This window comes from Balaenoptera borealis (genome assembly GCF_965194805.1).
Source record: "Balaenoptera borealis genome assembly, chromosome: 12".
Classification (NCBI taxonomy): Eukaryota; Metazoa; Chordata; class Mammalia; order Artiodactyla; family Balaenopteridae; genus Balaenoptera; species Balaenoptera borealis.
The window spans coordinates 86556845-86579129 of NC_138869.1; the positions used below are offsets into that span (position 1 = coordinate 86556845).

Below are 22285 nucleotides of genomic sequence, written 5' to 3' on the forward strand. Positions count from 1 at the left end.
CACAGGCTTGAGATTAACCAAGATGGCGGAGTAGAAGGACGTGCTGTCACTCCCTCTTGCGAGAGCACCAGAATCACAACTGGCTGCTGGACAATCATTGACAGGAAGACCCTGGACTTCACCAAGGAGGATACCCCACGTCCAAGGACAGAGGAGAAGCCACAGTGAGACGGTAGGAGGGGCGCAATCAGAGTAAAATCAAACCCCATAACTGCTGGGTGGGTGACTCACAGACTGGCGAACACTTATACCACAGAAGTCCACCCACTGGAGTAAAGGTTCTGAGCCCCACGTCAGGCTTCCCAACCTGGGGGTCAGGCAACGGGAGGAGGAATTCCTAGAGAATCAGACTTTGAAGCCTAGTGGGAATTGGATTGCAGGACTTTGACGGGACTGGGGGAAACAGAGATCCCACTCTTGGAGGGCACACACAAAGTAATGTGTGCATCAGGACCCAGGGGAAGGAGCAGTGAGCCTGGGGGAGACTGAACCAGACCTACCTGCTGGTGTTGGGGGGTCTCCTGCAGAGGCGAGTGGTGGCTCTGTTTCACCGTGGGGATAAGGACACTGGCAGCAGAGGTTCTGGGAAGTTCTCCTTGGCGTGAGACCTCCCAGAGTCTGCCATTAACCCCACCAAAGAGCACGGGTAGGCTCCAGTGTTGGGTTGCCTCAGGCAAAACAGCCAACAGGGAGGGAACCCAGCCCCACACATCAACAGTCAAGTGGATTAAGGTTTTACTGAGCTCTGACCGCCACAGCAACAGGGAGGGAACCCAGCCCCACCCATCAACAGTCAAGTGGATTAAGGTTTTACTGAGCTCTGACCGCCACAGCAACAGTCAGCTCTACCCACCACCAGAGCCTCCCATCAAGCCTCTTAGATAGCCTCAACCACCAGAGGGCAGACAACAGAAGCAAGAAAAACTATAATCCTGCAGCCTGTGGACCAAAAACCACAGTTACAGAAAGATAGAGAAGATGAAAAGGCAGAGGGCTATGTACCAGATGAAGGAACAAGAAAAAACCCCAGAAAAACAACTAAATGAAGTGGAGATAGGCAACCTTCCAGAAAAAGAATTCAGAATAATGATAGTGAAGATGATCCAGGACCTCGGAATAAGAATGGAGGCAAAGATTGAGAAGATGCAAGAAATGATTAACAAAGACCTAGAAGAATTAAAGAACAAACAAACAGAGATGACCAATACAATAACTGAAATGAAAACTACACTAGAAGGAATCAATAGCAGAATAACTGAGGCAGAAGAACGGGTAAGTGACCTGGAAGACAGAATGATGGAATTCACTGCTGCGGAACAGACTAAAGAAAAAAGAATGAAAAGAAATGAAGACAGCCTAAGAGACCTCTGGGACAACATTAAACGCAACAACATTTGCATTATAGGGGTCCCAGAAGGAGAAGAGAGAGAGAAAGGACCAGAGAAAATATTTGAAGAGATTATAGTCGAAAACTTCCCTAACATGGGAAAGGAAATAGCCACCCAAGTCCAGGAAGCACAGAGAGTCCCATACAGGATAAACCCAAGGAGAAACACGCCGAGACACATAGTAATCAAAGTGGCAAAAATTAAAGACAAAGAAAAATTATTGAAAGCAGCAAGGGAAAAACGACAAATAACATACAAGGGAACTCCCATAAGGTTAACAGCTGATTTCTCAGCAGAAACTCTGCAAGCCAGAAGGGAGTGGCATGATATACTTAAAGTGATGAAAGGGAAGAACCTACAACCAAGATTACTGTACCCGGCAAGGATCTCATTTAGATTTGATGGAGAAATCAAAAGCTTTACAGACAAGCAAAAGCTAAGAGAATTCAGCACCACCAAACCAGCTCTACAACAAATGCTAAAGGAACTTCTCTAAGTGGGAAACACAAGAGAAGAAAAGGACCTACAAAAACAAACCCAAAACAATTAAGAAAATGGTCATAGGAATATACATATCGAGTATTACCTTAAACGTGAATGGATTAAATGCCCCAACCAAAAGACATAGACTGGCTGAATGGATACAAAAACAAGACCCATATATATGCTGTCTACAAGAGACCCACTTTAGACCTAGGGACACATACAGACTGAAAGTGAGGGGATGGAAAAAGATATTCCATGCAAATGGAAATCAAAAGAAAGCTGGAGTAGCTATACTCATATCAGATAAAATAGACTTTAAAATAAAGAATGTTACAAGAGACAAGGAAGGACACTACATAATGATCCAGGGATCAATCCAAGAAGAAGATATAACAATTATAAATATATATGCACCCAACATAGGAGCACCTCAATACATAAGGCAACTGCTAACAGCTATAAAAGAGGAAATCGACAGTAACACAATAATAGTGGGGGACTTTAACACCTCACTTACACCAATGGACAGATCATCCAAAATGAAAATAAATAAGGAAACAGAAGCTTTAAATGACACAATAGACCAGATAGATTTCATTGATATATATCAGACATTCCATCCAAAAACAGCAGATTACACGTTCTTCTCAAGTGCGCACGGAACATTCTCCAAGATAGATCACATCTTGGGTCACAAATCAAGCCTCAGTAAATTTAAGAAAATTGAAATCATATCAAGCATCTTTTCTGACCACAATGCTATGAGATTAGAAATGAATTACAGGGAAAAAAACGTAAAAAGGACAAACACATGGAGGCTAAACAATACGTTACTAAATAACCAAGAGATCACTGAAGAAATCAAAGAGGAAATCAAAAAATACCTAGAGACAAATGACAATGAAGACACGACGACCCAAAACCTATGGGATGCAGCAAAAGCAGTTCTAAGAGGGAAGTTTATAGCTATACAAGCCTACCTAAAGAAACAAGAAAAAGCTCAAGTAAACAATCTAACCTTACACTTAAAGAAACTAGAGAAAGAAGAACAAACAAAACCCAAAGTTAGCAGAAGGAAAGAAATCATAAAGATCAGAGCAGAAATAAATGAAATAGAAACAAAGAAAACAATAGCAAAGATCAATAAAACTAAAAGTTGGTTCTTTGAGAAGATAAACAAAATTGATAAGCCATTAGCCAGACTCATCAAGAAAAAGAGGGAGAGGACTCAAATCAATAAAATCAGAAATGAAAAAGGAGAAGTTACAACAGACACTGCAGAAATACAAAGCATCCTAAGAGACTACTACAAGCAACTTTATGCCAATAAAATGGACAACCTGGAAGAAATGGACAAATTCTTAGAAAGGTGTAACCTTCCAAGACTGAACCAGGAAGAAATAGAAAATATGAACAGACCAATCACAAGTAATGAAATTGAAACTGTGATTAAAAATCTTCCAACAAACAAAAGTCCAGGACCAGATGGCTTCACAGGTGAATTCTATCAAACATTTAGAGGAGAGCTAACACCCATCCTTCTCAAACTCTTCCAAAAAATTGCAGAGCAAGGAACACTCCCAAACTCATTCTATGAGGCCACCATCACCCTGATACCAAAACCAGACAAAGACACTACAAAAAAAGAAAATTACAGACCAATATCACTGATGAATATAGATGCAAAAATCCTCAACAAAATACTAGCAAACAGAATCCAACAACACATTAAAAGGATCATACACCACGATCAAGTGGGATTTATCCCAGGGATGCAAGGATTCTTCAATATACGCAAATCAATCAATGTGATACACCATATTAACAAATTGAAGAATAAAAACCATATGATCATCTCAATAGATGCAGAAAAAGCTTTTGACAAAATTCAACACCCATTTCTGATAAAAACTCTCCAGAAAGTGGGCATAGAGGGAACCTACCTCAACATAATAAAGGCCATATACGACAAAGCCACAGCAAACATCATTCTCAATGGTGAAAAACTGAAAGCATTTCCTCTAAGATCAGGAACGAGACAAGGATGTCTACTCTCACCACTATTATTCAACATAGTTCTGGAAGTCTTAGCCACAGCAATCAGAGAAGAAAAAGAAATAAAAGGAATACAAATTGGAAAAGAAGAAGTAAAACTGTCACTGTTTGCGGATGACATGATATTATACATAGAGAATCCTAAAACTGCCACCAGAAAACTGCTAGAGCTAATTAATGAATATGGTAAAGTTGCAGGATACAAAATTAATGCACAGAAATCTCTTGCATTCCTATACACTAATGATGAAAAATCTGAAAGAGAAATTATGGAAACACTCCCATTTACCATTGCAACAAAAAGAATAAAATACCTAGGAATAAACCTACCTAGGGAGACAAAAGACCTGTATGCAGAAAACTATAAGACACTGATGAAAGAAATTAAAGATGATACCAACAGATGGAGAGATATACCATGTTCTTGGATTGGAAGAATCAACATTGTGAAAATGAGTATACTACCCAAAGCAATCTACAGATTCAATGCAATCCCTATCAAATTACCAATGGCATTTTTTACGGAGCTAGAACAAATCATCTTAAAATTTGTATGGAGACACAAAAGACCCCGAATAGGCAAAGCAGTCTTGAGGCAAAAAAATGGAGCTGGAGGAATCAGACTCCCTGACTTCAGACTATACTACAAAGCTACAGTAATCAAGACAATATGGTACTGGCACAAAAACAGAAACATAGATCAATGGAACAAGATAGAAAGCCCAGAGATTAACCCACGCACCTATGGTCAACTAATCTATGACAAAGGAGGCAAAGATATACAATGGAGAAAAGACAGTCTCTTCAATAAGTGGTGCTGGGAAAACTGGACAGCTACATGTAAAAGAATGAAATTAGAATACTCCCTAACACCATACACAAAAATAAACTCAAAATGGATTAGAGACCTAAATATAAGACTGGACACTATAAAACTCTTAGAGGAAAACATAGGAAGAACACTCTTTGACATAAATCACAGCAAGATCTTTTTTGATCCACCTCCTAGAGTAATGGAAATAAAAACAAAAATAAACAAGTGGGACCTAATGAAACTTCAAAGCTTTTGCACAGCAAAGGAAACCATAAACAAGACGAAAAGACAACCCTCAGAATGGGAGAACATATTTGCAAATGAATCAACGGACAAAGGATTAATCTCCAAAATATATAAACAGCTCATTCAGCTCAATATCAAAGAAACAAACACCCCAATCCAAAAATGGGCAGAAGACCTAAATAGACATTTCTCCAAAGAAGACATACAGATGGCCACGAAGCACATGAAAAGATGCTCAACATCACTAATTATTAGAGAAATGCAAATCAAAACTACAATGAGGTATCACCTCACTCCTGTTAGAATGGGCATCATCAGAAAATCTACAAACAACAAATGCTGGAGAGGGTGTGGTGAAAAGGGAACCCTCTTGCACTGTTGGTGGGAATGTAAATTGATACAGCCACTATGGAGAACAATATGGAGGTTCCTTAAAAAACTAAAAATAGAATTACCATATGACCCAGCAATCCCACTACTGGGCATATACCCAGAGAAAACCGTAATTCAAAAAGACACATGCACCCGAATGTTCATTGCAGCACTATTTACAATAGCCAGGTCATGGAAGCAACCTAAATGCCCATCAACAGACGAATGGATAAAGAAGATGTGGTACATATATACAATGGAATATTACTCAGCCATAAAAAGGAACGAAATTGAGTCATTTGTTGAGACGTGGATGGATCTAGAGACTGTCATACAGAGTGAAGTAAGTCAGAAAGAGAAAAACAAATATCGTATATTAATGCATGTATGCGGAACCTAGAAAAATGGTACAGATGAGCCAGTTTGCAGGGCAGAAGTTGAGACACAGATGTAGAGAATGGACATATGGACACCAAGGGGGGAAAACTGCGGTGGGGTGGGGATGGTGGTGTGCTGAATTGGGCGATTGGGATTGACATGTATACACTGATGTGTATAAAACTGATGCCTAATAAGAACCTGCAGTATAAAAAAACAAACAAAACAACTCATACTAAACTTTCATTGGGTTATTTGTATGGAAATATGTTAATATAAATGTTTCAGACATTACATGAAATTTCTAAAAATCTTATATTTGTATTTGTATGGAAATATGTATGGAAATATGTTAATATAAATGTTTCAGACATTACATGAAATTTCTAAAAATTATATTTGTATTTGTATGGAAAAAAAAAAAAAATACAGCATGCACCGAAAGTTTCATTAACATGTATTTTAACAACTAGAGTGTTCACACATTAACCAAACCATAGTTTATCACCCTAAGGTCATAAGTGTTCAAAACTGCCCATCACTGGAGATAATCCTTGTCTATATTACATTGAGCTCTTGGTGTTGTTTTCCTTAACCTGGTAAACATAAGCAGAGACAAAGAGTTCACTTAGCCCAAGAGGAAGTAGTTATAGAATACATCATATATCAAATACCTTGTAGGCCCTGTACATACTTGTAAAATTATGAAGTAGAAGATGTAACCTTAGAATTCTTTACTTACTGCTCCTGCTATACTTTCCCCCCAAGTTCGATCAATTCTGTTTCCCTTCACCCGTGGACCCCTCTCTCCTAGATAAAAATATACATGAATTTTTTTTCGGTTGCGCTGGGTCTTCGTTGTGGCGTTCAGGCTTCTCTTGTTGTGAAGCATGGGCTCTAGAGCACGCAGACTCAGCAGTTGAGGCCCGCGGGCTCTCTAGTTGTGGCGCAAGGGCTTAGTTGCCCTGCGGCATGTGGGATCTTAGTTCCCTGACCAGGGATCGAACCTGTATCCCCTGCATTGGAAGGTGGATTCTTAAGCACTGGACCACCAGGAAAGTTCCTTTACATGAATTTTTTACACTTGTGGAATGAAGAGTTATATGACCCAAAGCTGAAAAATCATAAAAAGCCATAAATCTTCTGTCAACCAGACACTCACAAAGATACAAACACATGCCCCTATTCAAACTCAATGACGCTTAAAAAAAAATTGACAAACAGATAACCTGTCTCAATGTTCTTCAGCCAAAGACCGCCAGGAGCAAATTTGTGGGCAAACAAGTTGGAGTTATTACTGGATGCAGCAAGGAGGGAGATGACACACCATAGGGGACCATGGTGTCTTAGTGTGAGGTGTTAGATAGAACATATACAGGATGTGGGCTCTGGTTGGGTGATTTTGAGGAGGGCGTATGGAGGAGGGGCTCACTCTAGATTGGGTGTTGTCAGGAAGTGTGGGTAATTCTGTGACTGGGCTTGTCAGTGAATCTTCCCTGTATGGAGGGAAGACTAGAGTGAGGATGCAGCTGTAATTGGAAAGAAGCCGTGGTCACTCTTGTCAGCACAGGGAAAGGTTTGGTCCATTGTGAGGTGCACAGTGCTGCCTTGTTTGGTCTGTACTTGGACAGAATGATGTCGTGGGCTTGTTTTGTTTCACTGCGTCATGGCCTCAGATGTCCTTGTCTGACGTTGATGTTCTGTGAGATGACATATATCCAACAGGAGAATAACATGGCCGCATGGTGAGCTCCAGCCCAGCTTCTGAGTAATATTCCATTGTATATATGTACTACATCTTCTTTATCCATGCGACTGTAGTTGGGCATTTCGGTTGCTTCCATGACCTGGATATTGTAAATAGTGCTGCAATGAACATTGGGGTGCATGTGTCTTTTTGGGTTATGGTTTTCTCTGAGAAAATGCCCAGTAGTGGGATTGCTGGGTCATATGGTAGTTCTAGTTTTAGTTTTTTAAGGAACCTCCATACTGTTCTCCATAGTGGCTGTATCAATTTACATTCCCACCAACAGTGCAAGAGGGTTCCCTTTTCTCTACACTCTCACCAGCATTTGTTGTTTGTAGATTTTCTGATGATGCCCATTCTAACTGGTGTGAGGTGATACCTCATTGTAGCTTTGATTTGCATTTCTCTAATAATTAGTGATGTTGAGCATCTTTTCATCTGCCTCTTGGCCATCCGTATGTCTTCTCTGGAGAAAAGTCTATTTAGGGCTTCTGCCCATTTTTTGATTGCGTTGTTTGTTTTTTTACTATTGAGCTGCATGAGCTGTTTATATATTTTGGAGATTAATCCTTTGTCCGTTGATTAGTTTGCAAATATTTTCTCCCATTCTGAGGGTTGTCTTTTCGTCTTGTTTATGGTTTCCTTTGCTGTGCAAAAGCTTTTAAGTTTCATTAGGTCCCATTTGTTTATTTTTGTTTTTATTTCCATTACTCTAGGAGGTGGATCAAAAAAGATCTTGCTGTGATTTATGTCAAAGAGTCTTCTTCCTATGTTTTCCTCTAAGAGTTTTATAGTGTCCGGTCTTACATTTAGGTCTCGAATCCATTTTGAGTTTATTTTTGTGTATGGTGTTCGGGAGTGTTCTAATTTCATTCTTTTACATGTAGCTGTCCAGTTTTCCCAGCACCACTTATTGAAGAGACTGTCTTTTCTCCATTGTATATCCTTGCCTCCTTTGTCATAGATTGGTTGACCATAGGTGTGTGGGTTTACCTCTGGGCTTTCTATCTTGTTCCATTGATCTATGTTTCTGGTTTTGTGTCAGTACCATATTGTCTTGATTACTGTAGCTTTGTAGTATAGTCTGAAGTCAGGGAGTCTGATTCCTCCAGCTCCGTTTTTTCCCCTCAAGACTGCTTTGGCTATTCGGGGTCTCTTGTGTCTCCATACAAATTTTAAGATTTTTTGTTCTAGTTCCGTAAAAAATGCCATTGGTAACTTGATAGGGATTGCATTGAATCTGTAGATTGCTTTGGGTAGTATAGTCATTTTCACAATGTTGATTCTTCCAATCCAAGAACATGGTATATCTCTCCATCTGTTGGTATCATCTTTAATTTCTCTCATCAGTGTCTTATAGTTTTCTGCATACAGGTCTTTTGTCTCCTTAGGTAGGTTTATTCCTAGATATTTTATTCTTTTTGTTGCAATGGTAAATGGGAGTGTTTCCTTAATTTCTCTTTCAGATTTTTGATCATTAGCATATAGGAATGCAAGAAATTTCTGTGCATTAATTTTGTATCCTGCAACGTTACCAAATTCATTGATTAGCTCCAGTAGTTTTCTGGTGGCATCTTTAGGATTCTCTATGTATACTATCATGTCATCTGCAAAGAGTGACAGTTTTACGTCTTCTTTTCCAATTTGTATTCCTTTTATTTCTTTATCTACTCTGATTGCTGAGGCTAGGACTTCCAAAACTATGTTGAATAATAGAGATGAGAGTGGACATCCTTGTCTTGTTCCTGATCTTAGAGGAAATGCTTTCAGTTTTTCACCATTGAGAATGATGTTTGCTGTGGGTTTGTCATATATGGTCTTTATTATGTTGAGGTAGGTTCCCTCCATGCCCACTTTCTAGAGAGTTTTTATCATAAATGGGTGTTGAATTTTGTGAAAAGCTTTTTCTGCATCTATTGAGATGGTCATATGGTTTTTATTCTTCAATTTGTTAATAGGGTGTATCACATTGATTGATTTGCATGTATTGAAGAATCCTTGCATCCCTGGGATAAATCCCACTTGATCATGGTGTATGATCCTTTTAATGTGTTGTTGGATTCTGTTGGCTAGTATTTTGTTGAGGATTTTTGCATCTATATTCATCAGTGATATTGGTCTGTAATTTTCTTTTTCTGTAGTATCTTTGCCTGGTTTTGGTATCAGGGTGATGGTGGCCTCATAGAATGAGTTTGGGAGTGTTCCTTCGTCTGCAATTTTTTGGAAGAGTTTGAGAAGGATGGGTGTTAGCTCTTCTCTAAATGTTTGATAGAATTTACCTGTGAAGCCATCTGGTCCTGGGCTTTTGTTTGTTGGAAGATTTTTAATCACAGTTTCAATTTCATTACTTGTGATTGGTCTGTTCATATTTTCTGTTTCTTCCTGGTTCAGTCTTGGAAGGTTATACCTTTCTAAGAATTTGTCCATTTCTTCCAGGTTGTCCATTTTATTGGCATAGAGTTGCTTATAGTAGTCTCTTAGGATGCTTTGTATTTCTGCGGTGTCTGTTGTAACTTCTCCTTTTTCATTTCTGATTTTATTGATTTGAGTCCTCTCCCTCTTTTTCTTGATCAGCCTGGCTAATGGTTTATCAATTTTGTTTATGTTCTGAAAGAACCAGCTTTTAGTTTTATTGATCTTTGCTATTGTTTTCTTTGTTTCTATTTCATTTATTTCTGCTCTGATCTTTATGATTTCTTTCCTTCTGCTAACTTTGGGTTTTGTTTGTTCTTCTTTCTCTAGTTCCTTTAGGTGTAAGGTTAGATTATTTATTTGAGATTTTTCTTGTTTCTTTAGGTAGGCTTGTATAGCTATAAACTTCCCTCTTAGAACTGCTTTTGCTGCATCCCATAGGTTTTGGGTCGTCGTGTCTTCATTGTCATTTGTCTCTAGGTATTTTTTGATTTCCTCTTTGATTTCTTCAGTGATCTCTTGGTTATTTAGTAACGTATTGTTTAGCCTCCATGTGTTTGTGTTTTTTACGTTTTTTCCCTGTAATTCATTTCTAATCTCATAGCGTTGTGGTCAGAAAAGATGCTTGATATGATTTCAATTTTCTTAAATTTACTGAGGCTTGATTTGTGACCCAAGCTGTGCTCTATCCTGGAGAATGTTCTGTGCGCACTTGAGAAGAAAGTGTAATATGCTGTTTTAGGATGGAATGTCCTATAAATACCAATTAAATCTATCTGGTCTATTGTGTCATTTAAAGCTTGTGTTTCCTTATAATTTTCTGTTTGGATGATCTGTCCATTGGTGTAAATGAGGTGTTAAAGTCCCCCACTATGATTGTGTTACTGTTGATTTTCTCTCTTACAGCTGTTAGCAGTTGCCTTATATATTGAGGTGCTCCTATGTTGGGTGCATATATATTTATAATTGTTATATCTTCTTCTTGGATTGATCCCCTGATCATTATGTAGTGTCCTTCCTTGTCTCTTGTAACATTCTTTATTTTAAAGTCATTTTATCTGATGTGAGTATAGCTACTCCAGCTTTCTTTTGATTTCCATTTGCATGGAATATCTTTTTCCATCCCCTCACTTTCAGTCTGTATGTGTCCCTAGGTCTGAAGTGGGTCTCTTGTAGACAGCATATAGATGGGTCTTGTTTTTGTACCCATTCAGTGAGCCTGTGTCTTTTGGTTGGAGCATTTAATCCATTCACGTTTAAGGTAATTATCGATATGTATGTTCCTATGACCATTTTCTTAATTGTTTTGGGTTTGTTTTTGTAGGTCCTTTTCTTCTCTTGTGTTTCTCACTTAGAGAAGTTCCTTTAACATTTGTTGTAGAGCTGGTTTGGTGGTGCTGAATTCTCTTAGGTTTTGCTTGTCTGTAAGGCTTTTGATTTCTCCATTGAATCTGAATGAGATCCTTTCCGGGTAGAGTAATCTTGGTTGTAGGTTTTTCCCTTTCATCACTTTAAATACATCATACCACTCCCTTCTGGCTTGTAGAGTTTCTGCTGAGAAATCAGCTGGTAACCTTATGGGAGTTCCCTTGTATGTTACTTGTCCTTTTTCCCTTGCTGCTTTCAATAATTTTTCATTGTCTTTAATTTTTGCCAGTTTGATTACTATGTATCTCGGCATGTTTCTCCTTGGGTTTATCCTGTATGGGACTCGCTGTGCTTCCTGGACTTGGGTGGCTATTTCCTTTCCCAGGTTAGGGAAGTTTTCGACTATAATCTCTTCAGATATTTTCTCTGGTCCTTTCTCTCTCTCTTCTCCTTCTGGGACCCCTATAAGGTGAATGTTGTTGCATTTAATGTTGTCGCAGAGGTCTCTTAGACTGTCTTCATTTCTTTTCATTCTTTTTTCTTTATTCTGTTCCACAGCCGTGAATTCCACCATTCTGTCTTCCAGGTCACTTATCCGTTCTTCTGCCTCAGTTATTCTGCTATTGATTCCTTCTAGTGTAGTTTTCATTTCAGTTATTGTATTGGTCATCTCTGTTTGTTTGTTTTTTAATTCTTCTATGTCTTTGTTAAACATTTCTTGCATCTTCTCGATCTTTGCCTCCATTCTTATTCTGAGGTCCTGGATCATCTTCACTATCATTATTCTGAATTCTTTTTCTGGAAGGTTGCCTATCTCCACTTCATTTAGTTGTTTTTCTGGGGTTTTATCTTGTTCCTTCATCTGGTACATAGCCCTCTGCCTTTTCATCTTGTCTCTCTTTCTGTGAATGTGGTTTTTGTTCCACAGGCTGCAGGATTGTAGTTCTTGTTTCTGCTGTCTGCCCTCTGGTGGATGAGGCTATCTAAGAGGCTTGTGCAGGCTTCCTGATGGGAGGGAGTGGTGGTGGGTAGAGCTGGGTGTTGCTCTGGTGGGCAGAGCTCAGTGAAACTTTAATCCGCTTGATTGTTGATGGGTGGGGCTGGGTTCCCTCCCTGTTGGTTGTTTGGCATGAGGCAACCCAACACTGGAGCCTACCTGGGCTCTTTGGTAGGGCTAATGGCGGACTCTGGCAGGGCTCACACCAAGGAGTACTTCCCAGAACTTCTGCTGCCAGTGTTCTTGTCCCCACAAAAACAGCCACCCCCCGCCTCTGCAGGAGACCCTCCAACACTAGCAAGTAGGTCTGGTTCAGTCTCCCCTGGGTTCACTGCTCCTTGCCCTGGGTCCCGATGCACACACTATTTTGTGTGTGCCCTCCAAGAGTGGAGTCTCTGTTTCCCCTAGTCCTGTCAAAGTCCTGCAATCAAATCCCACTAGCCGTCAAAGTGTGTTTCTCTAGGATTTCCTCCTCCCATTGATGGAACCCCAGGTTGGGAAGCCTGACATGGGCCTCAGAACCTTCACTCCAGTGGGTGGGTTTCTGTGGTACAAGTGTTCTCCAGTCTGTGAGTCACCCACCCAGCAGGTATGGGATTTGATTTTGCTGTGATTGCGCCCCTCCTACCGTCTTATTGTGGTTTCTCCTTTGTCTTTGGATGTGGGGTATCTTTTTTGGTGAGTTCCAGTGTCTTCCTGTCAATGATTGTCCAGCAGCTAGTTGTGATTCTGGTGTTCTCACAAGAGGGAGTGAGAGCACGTTCTTCTACTCCGCCATCTTGGTTCAGGCTCTGTATGACTTCTAATCTTCTAAATTTGTTAAGGTGGGGACTTCCCTGGTGGTGCAGTGGTTAAGAATCCGCCTGCCAACGCAGGGAACACGGGCTCGATCCCTGGTCTGGGAAGATCCCACATGCCGCGGAGCAACTAAGCCTGTGCGCCACAACTACCGAGCCTGTGCTCTAGAGCCCGTGAGCCACAACTACTGAAGCTCGTGTGCCTAGAGCCCGTGCTCTGCAGCAAGAGAAGCCACCACAATGAGAAGCCCGCGCACCACAACAAAGAGTAGCCTCCGCTTGCTGCAACTAGAGAAAGCCCGTGCATAGCAAAGAAGACACAACGCAGCCAGAAATAAAATAAATAAATTTATTAAAAAAAATTTTGTTAAGGTGTGTTTTATGACCCAGAATGTGGTCTATCTTTGTGAATGTTTAATGTGAGCTTGAGAAGACTGTGTATTCTGCTGTTGTTGGGTGAAGTAGTCTATAGATATCGATTATATCCAGTTGATTGATAGTGTTTTGAGTTCAATTTTGTCCTTACTGATTTTCTGCCTGCTTGCTCTGTCCATTTCTGAGAGAAGGATGTTAAAGTCTCCAACTAAAAGAGTGGATTCATCTATTTCTCTTATCAATTCTATCAGTTTTTGCCTCACAGAGTTTGACCCTCTGTTGTTAGGTGCATTCACATTAAAGATTTTAATGTCTTTTTGGAGAATTGACTCCTTTATCAGTGTGTGACGCCTTTCTTGCTATTTCTGATAACCTTCCATGTGTTGAAGTCTGCTGTGTCTGAAATTAATATAGCTACTCTTGCTTTCATTAGACTAGTGTTAGCATGGTATATTTTTCTCTATCCAGAACCTCTGTGCCATGAGTTGGGTTCTCCCCATCATGCTGCCAGATCAGGGTTATTCCATAAGGTAGAAGCCCAGGGCCCAGCATCTTAGGGTGACCTCACGGTCAGAGATAGAGTGATGGGTTGCATGTGTCTTTGGGGGAATCTGAGGAGGTGAATCAGAAAATTCAGACATTTTGCATCCCTAATGGGACACTCCAGCAGCACTCATGTGACCATCCTGGGAACAGACAGGACAGTTGAGTTGGGGGGAGAAAGACACCAGCCTGGACTTGGGGTCTGGGATAATCTCCTGTTCCTTGGATAGCTGTAAGTTCAGGTTGAGACAACTCAGAGAAAGAGGCTCCAGGTTTCTGGGTTGGAGAACACCACTTCTGGTCCTGACCTGTGTGGGGGCCAAGTAACTCAGAAGAGCTGAAATCAGACCTCCAGACAGATTGAGGGTGAGGCAGAGAACAAGGCCTGAGAGAGAGAAAGTCACCCAGAGTATAGTGCCCATTGCTGCCACCAGAGTCAAAGGGAACTGCTAATCAGTTACTTCGGGGATTGTCTTCCCCTCCATCCCTGGAGAGACTGGATGCCTTAGTTGTCCCGAGAGAAGGGCGGGCCCTCAGAGTCATGCTCTTGGCACAGAATCTGGAATCCCCAGAGGACTCTTCCCTGTGGTTCTAGTATCAGACATAATTTCTCTTCTTGGCTTCTTTTTTCTGATTTTTTTTCTATTTTTTTTTTTAATTAAGGATCCTAAGGTAGCTTTTTTAAAATTAATTAATTAATTAATTAATTAATTAATTTTAAATTTTTGGCTGTGTTGGGTGTTCGTTTCTGTGCGAGGGCTTTCTCTACTTGCGGTGAGCGGGGGCCACTCTTCATTGCGGTGCACGGGCCTCTCACTGTCGCGGCCTCTCTTGCTGTGGAGCACAAGCTCCAGACGTGCAGACTCAGTAGTTGTGGCTCACAGGCCCATTTGCTCCGCGGCATGTGAAATCTTCCCAGACCAGGGCTCGAACCCGTGTCCCCTGCATTGGCAGGCAGATTCCCAACCATTGCGCCTCCAGGGAAACCCCCTGATTTTTTTTCTATTTATCTGTCTAATAAGTATCTTATTAACATTAATCTTTGACTTAAGAAACATCTAAAGAGGAACAGTTTCAACACTGTCTTGCTAAATTCTGACCCTGTTCTTTAGTAATTACTCATATTTCATCTCATATTTACTTCTGCAACATCCTCTATCTACATACTTAACCCATAAAATCTGTTCCCTTCAGTCCTGTAAGTGAAATATGGACTGTGCTGTAATTGAATATAATAGTTAAAACCTTTGGCCACTCACCATATAGAAAAAATCTGGTTGCACATTGCTTTGTCCCTGCTATAATGAGGATCTGAACATACAACGTCAGCCATCGACTTGTACTTGCTTGTATTGATAGATACAGTAATAGGGTATAGGAATCTTGTGTTGTTTGGTCATACTTTTTTGACAAAACATTCTTATATAACTGAGCTATCAGAGCAAGTATGCCCACATCTCTTGAACCCAGCAGTTTAAATAAGGGACGTTCTTCTTACGCAGCTAGCAGCTGCTCCCATGTCTTGAGAATGCTAAACTACGTGAGTCTTGATGAGACCACCTCTTATTACAGAAGCCAAAAGCACACTTTCCTAACCTTTAATGTTGCTGGGGCACAGGCAGGCATCCTATTCTCTGGCAATCTGGTGCACTTATGCCAGATTTTGATTTAGGCGTTAGTTACATGAAGAACTATGGCCTGTTCTATCCACTAATTTCCTGAGACCATTCCCTCCTCAACTCTTCATTCTCATCTCTATGTCCAGGAGAACTATACCCATCAGTTGGGTCTATGAATGCACCAAGATAGCTACTGCCAAACACACCTCTGGCTCCACCCCTGTCTGTATTCACTACTTCTTCCTCCTCTGCTCCCCACCAGATCACACCCACTCTCCACTAGCTTGTCCTCATGCATCATATGTTCTGTTTACGTACTGACTATCCCAACAATCCTCTCAACCACTGATGACTCCCCCACCTGCTCCTCCCTCTCACTGCAGCTCCCGCACTGACTCCCAGCTCTCTTGGGGCAGAATTTGCAAGCAGGTAGGCACACATATCCCTCCCTCTTTACACTCTAAAAGCCCCAGTAACGTTTAAAAAATTTCCCTTTTTCTAAAATTAGCCAAATTTGTTTTCTGCTGCTTATAGTTAAGACTATTAATTTAATATTAAGCTAAGTATCTATTTCTACCATCTCAAAACACAGCTGATATAAGACTGAACTTCAGGACCAAGTGACTTCCAAAAACTCATATACACCTGAACCTCACATGGCTTCCACTCCCCCCTTCTTATTGCAAAAATTATCAGAACACCTCAGAAAGAAATAAACCAATTCCCACTCCAGATAGCTCAAGTCTCATAATGTATCAATGGTAAGCAGGTATGAGTGGCAAAACATTTACTGTTTGCTCAGCTGCTTAGAAGGATGACAGGAGAAATTATGTGACAGAAAAGGTGCTCTAGAAATGGATATGGATGTTGTAATCAATTCCTATTCGTGGCAGGGGCTGCAGTCCTATGATATAGTCACTCGTTCTCATACCTTTGACTCAGTGGCAGGTGAAGAACCAAATCAAAGGCAACAGAAGAGAAAAATTAATAATTAATACGCATTTTAATAAGTACTTTAAAGACATTTCAACCATTCCCTTGTAGAGAAAGCAGACCAAGCGTTACGACTCCCATTTTAGAGACAAAGCAGTGAGGACAAGAGACTCCTGACTACCATAAGGCTCCAGTCACCTAAGTGCATTCAGAAACCCCGCAGGACTACCTAGCTGAGGCAGAGAGCTGGGAATGATGTAAAGGAGCAGAGGATCAATGAAAACACCGAGGGCTGTGCCCAGGAGGTCTCCTCTCAGGGTCTCAGCGTAAGCCTGGATCTCATGCAGTCAAGCCACAGGAAAGGGAAAATTCTCCCAGTGAAGGAAGATGAGAATTCATAGAGAAACTCTTGAGTTCTGGCATTGGTAAAGGTTACCTTCCCACCATCATAATCCAGAGCAGCTCCAGTCAGCCTTGGACAGTAGGACAGGATCTGGCAAGGCTCAGGGCCGGTGCATATATAGACCCCAGCTGAAGACAGCTGCAGAGTCCAGACTCCCTCCTCAGGGGTGAAGCTGAGAAACCCTCTTCTCACCACTGACTCTCTTGCCACCCTCACCAGGCAGAATTCTGGCCACATTCCATCTTCTTGCGACCATTCCCCTCCGACTCCTCCTTCTCACCTCTATATCCAGGAGAACTAGACCCATCAGGGATGCCTAGAAATCCACCAAGATAGCTACTGCCAAACACACCTCTGCTTCCACCCCTGTATTTCACTGCTTCTTCTTCCTCCTCTGCTCCCCACCAGATCCTGTCCACTGTCACTTCCCAATACACTTTGCCCCACGTGAAGCCCTTACTGCCCAGCACGCCAGGCTCTGGATCAAATCGCTGACCATGCTGCTATGTGTTCATCCACAAGCCAGGGAATATCATGCTCTTCCCATTTGGAAACACTGAGAGGTAGCCGCTGGCTGTCTGGGAATTCAGGATGATCCTCACTGTGGGGACAAGGAGATAAAGGCGTGGCATCACAAAATACAGCAAATGAGATTTATCCCATAGGTCCTGGGGCCTTTATGACAATGGGGGGAGACTCCTCAGGGGGCCAGGCCAGAAACTGCTTTTGACCTTGTGCTCTTACTATTAGCAACCATATCTGGAAAATGAAGAGAACACAGAAAATTCAAGGGCACAGGCAGTGTGATGAGACTTGAGAGGGAAAAACGGTAAGGACTGGGATCAGTGCAGCTGCACAAATCTGGGGAAAGGTTTGTGGTTTTGAAATCTGAAAACTCAGGATAAAGAATTTGGATACATTAGTCACACGAAGACCTTCCTCTTTAAATCGAAAGAGCTGACCCATAAGTAATGGAGCTTCACAGGAAAGCTGCAATTAGCAAACTTCAGCCACTATCCCCTCCAGCTGCTCACTTGTTTTGTATTCCAGATCCCTCATCAATTTTCCTAGAATAAAAGTACCAAAGGACAGTAAGCGATTCTGACACCACATCTTCTAGGTCAAATTCTCTTACTGTTGGCTAATATAACTTTCGAAGGTGACAAAGCACCATGAAAACGCAAGTGAAATAGAGAAATCAATTCAGGAGACACCCAGAGCTGTCCAGTGTAAAGTGGTTCATGTAAGTATCCCGGCCAACATCTGCTGAATCCAACTGGTGCTTCATTAAAGAGTACCTGTGGACATGTTCCCTGTTGTTAAACTAAGTCCTAAACTTCTAGTCCTAGACCATACTATTTCTCTCCACTCTCAAAGGTACCTCTTTTAGATTCATTCTCCCAGTATTCTTTAAATTTAAAGAATTTTTAATTGTGGTAAAAACACACAACATTTACCATCTTTACCATTTTTAAGTGTATAGTTCATTAATGTTAAGCGTATTTAACTTGCTGTGCAACCAATTTCCAGAACTCTTCCATTCTTCAAAGCTGAAACTTTCTACCCATTGAACAACAGCTCCGCATTTCCCCCTCCTCCCAACCACTAATCTACTTTCTGTTCCTGTGCATTTGACTGCTTCAGAGACCTCCCATAAATGGAATCATACAGTACTTGTCCCTTCGTGACTGGCTCATTTCACTTAGCATAATGTCCTCAAGGTTCACCCATGTTGTAGTATGTGTCAAAATTTCCTTCCTTTTTTAGGCTGGATAATATTCCATTGTCTGCATATGCCACATTTTGTTTATCCATTCATCCACTGATGGATGGATTTGGGTTGCTTCTACCTCCTGGCTATGGCGAATAATGCTGCTATGAACATGAGTGTGCAAATATCTCTTTGAGATCCTGCTTTTAATTCTCTGGAAAGTGGGAATGCTGGATCATATGGTAATTATATTTTTAATTGTTTGAGGAAATGCCACACTGTTTTCCATAGCCTCCCAATTTTCTTTTGCCTCACTGTTAAATGTGAAATATCTTTTTACCAACTCTGAGACCTATTGACTATGATTCTGCTTTAGTCTAGGTAACATTCTTAGACTATCATGTGGAATGCTCTCTGGTTTGGACTTGCTTAGATTCCCTCCCCAATGTCCCTGCGTGGTGTGAGTGACGTGCACAAGAGCAAGGAACTCTGAGAAGCCACGGCCACAATCAAAACCTAAGGAAACATTATAGAGAAAGAAAGAAGGGTTTCTAGGCTCAGAATCCCTTCCTTTACCATGGAATCCTTTGAGTCCTTTCTCTAAAGAAAGAAGTTTATCTGAAAATTCTTGTGTCTGCTTTTTGATTGGAGGACTGATAAGCTTTTCAATCCAGAACTTCTTCCGGGGGTATCTAGAGAAAATGAAGTCACAGTTAGAACTCCTGAGAGAAAGGCATGATTTCCCATCGTCAGCACGTGCATGTGCACAAACACCAGCAATGGACCAAAGGGTCAGAGAGTAAAAGCTGCTTTTCCAAGTGGTCGATTTCAACATCAGAGTCAAAGAGTAGATATATAGAGTTCTGAAGAAAGGGCCATGATCCAAGGATTCTCTACCCACCAATATATCATTTATAGACAATGTTAAAAAAGAGAGAAAGCCATTTTCTGCCTTTGAAAGTCTTTGAAACATGCCAGTAATACTACAACCTCTAAAGAAATTAACTGAGGATATAAACTAGACAAATTAAAATTAAGCTTTAAATATACATTTTTAAAAGCTTTAAATTTAAAATTAAGGAAGCGCTGGGCAGAGATATATAAGCTAAATACAAAATGAAGGAAATCTGAGGTCTTGATCTTATTATCAAACAGGATTGGATTCAAAGCAAAAAATTATTAAGTAAGACAACAGAGGGTGTTTTATGTTACTAAGAAAATTATAATCCACAATTAAGATACAACTCTCCTTAAAGGTCATACAGAAAAAAAGTATCAAATATAAAAAGCAATAAGAATACAAGTAAAATGGGCAAAAACTCATTGCTAATAGGAATCTTTGAGTGATTGCTTCTAGTCCATAACATATCAAGAAGTCAAAAAATAAGTGTCAATGCAAAATACCTAAATAACAAATAAATAACAAAACTACTAAGGAAAACTTCATGGAGATATAGCAAATCCTATTCCAAAAACACAGAGAATGTACCTTCTTTGCAAATGTTTGGAACTGTCCAACAGTTTACAACGTACAATACACAAAGCCTCAATAAAGTCCAAAATGGTAGAAATGGCAACAAACTTGTCTGGTCACAAGATTTAAAAACGATGAAACATAAAACTATTAGAAAAAACCCTGCACACCACTGACAGGAAAAAAAAAAAAAGAGGGAGGAGAGTCCTTGAAGAGGATCTTATCCTGGAGGAGAATGTTGGACAGAGTTCTCACCTCCTCGTCCTGGACCTGGCTTGTCTAGTGCTTGTTCCCTTCACCCTCCCCCTAGAGGACGGTCCCTGCCTTGTGCTGGTTGGCAGCCAAACCATCAGGAGTTACGGTGTCTTGATCTTTGGAGTCGATGGCACTCAGCAAGGCCCTGCCTCAGCCCTCCCTGCTTTGTCTCCCGCAGAGCCTCCAGAGCACAGGTGACACAGCATCCCAGCCCTGACGGAGAGGTCACCCTGAGATCCTGGGCCCTGGGCTTCTACCCTCAGAGGTCACCCTGACCCGGCAGTGTGATGAGGAGGACCAGACCCAGGCCATGGAGCTTGTAGAGACCAGGCCTTCAGAGGACAGAACTTTCCAGAAGTGGGCGGCCCTGGTGTTGCCTTTTGGAGATGAGCAGAGACACACGTGCCACGTGCAGCACCAGGGGCTGCCTGAACCCCTCTTCCTGAGGTCCGGTGTGGAGGGATCTGAGGGGGAACCTTCTTCTCAGGGAAGTAGGAGCCCTTCTGGGGACTTTCAGCAGGGTCAGGGCTCAGATGTGAGTCAGGGCCCCTCACTCTCCTTTCCTCCTCAAAGCCGCCTTCCCAGCCCAGCATCCCCATCAAGGGAGCACTTGCTGGCCAGCTTCTCCTTGCAGCTGCTGTCAGTGGGGTTGTGTTTGCAGGAGCTCAGATTGCTGGAACTTTGCCTGCAAGAACTGTGCTCTAGAACACCAAGAACTCAGGTTAGGAAGGGATTCTGGGTTTCATTGTTCTGACCCAAGGGTCTCTCACCTCAGGGGTTGAATTGCAACTCCTGTCCTCGTGCCTTCTGGAGCCAACGTGCAGACATCCTGTTGTGCAGCAAAGCCTGGAGGGACCCTGGCTGGTGGGAGGCCAGCTGAGAAAGTGCAGGTGAGCTGGGGGGCTGGGGACCTGCTGGATCCCCTGAGCCCCACTTCCAGGTCAGGCCAGTGTATGTGGCTGCCTTTGGACTCCAGGACCTTGATCTAAGTTCAGCTCCCCTTCTCCTCTAAGAGGGTTCCAGGAGCAGGGCCACATGAGGCCCAGAAAGTACCAGATTGCCTGGGGAATGGGTCTCTTTCTAGTGGGACAAAAATTCTCAGGTCCGTCTCCTGCAGGATCCTAAATTGTTTTACAAAGATGAAGTAGTATTAAGCCCAGTCCTACAATGAACTGGCAAATCTGAAGGGAGAGTGTAACCTGCATGTGTGTCTGTCTGTGTGTGTTCACATGCGTATAGAAATGTGTGTGGATGTTTGTGTATATGTGTGTGGGTGAGTGTACACAAGCGTGTGTGGGCCTTTGTATGTGTATGTGTGTTTTTGTGGTGTGCGGGTGTGCATTGCTCTGATGCGTCCTCATCCTGGCCCCCACCCTGGCCTTCTCCAGGTGCCCCTCCCACCTCAGGGGATATAAGAGACAGGACAGCTCTCCATCTGCACATGAGTAAGAGGCTGAGGTGATGAGTGTTGGGGAGAAGTGGTCCTCATCCTCTTGGAAGAAAGAAACAGGAGCTGCATGCGTGGACTCTCTTCCTTCCCAGGATTTTGCCTTAGTAAATGTGTCAGACACAATTTTAAGGGACTTACATGAATCAAATTATTTAAATCTCATAAGAGTCCTCTGAGATAGGGACAGCAATTAACCCCATTTTACAGACAAGGAAACTGAGGCCTCTGAGAGCTTGGCTGGCCCTCAGCTGGCTGAGCCATGACTCTAAGGCAGCGGTCTGACCGTTGCGCCCAGGTCTGTACTCACTCTCCTGTGTTGACTCCCATACACTGTTCACCAGCCTCACTAAGGGTCACCCCTCTGGGGGCTCTGACAGCTTCCCTTTCCCTTCTGGGCTCTGAGACTGGCTGGGAGTCTATTGCGCTTCTCACACTCCCTATAGGTGTGTCCATGGGGTCTGA

At 41.9% G+C, this 22285-nt stretch overlaps 1 long non-coding RNA gene and 1 pseudogene across 2 annotated transcripts in view; both read right to left on the reverse strand.

The window, feature by feature from the left end:
• The window catches only part of LOC309607948, a 208849-nt gene that overhangs the window by 20945 nt on the left and 165619 nt on the right, over positions 1-22285 (reverse strand). The window lies entirely within an intron of this gene.
• Positions 7625-20972, reverse strand: LOC309607366 (tripartite motif-containing protein 26 pseudogene; annotated as a pseudogene). Its single transcript has 2 exons — positions 20928-20972; positions 7625-17436 (listed from the first exon to the last, which is right to left on the reverse strand). The product of its transcript is annotated as a tripartite motif-containing protein 26 pseudogene (transcript).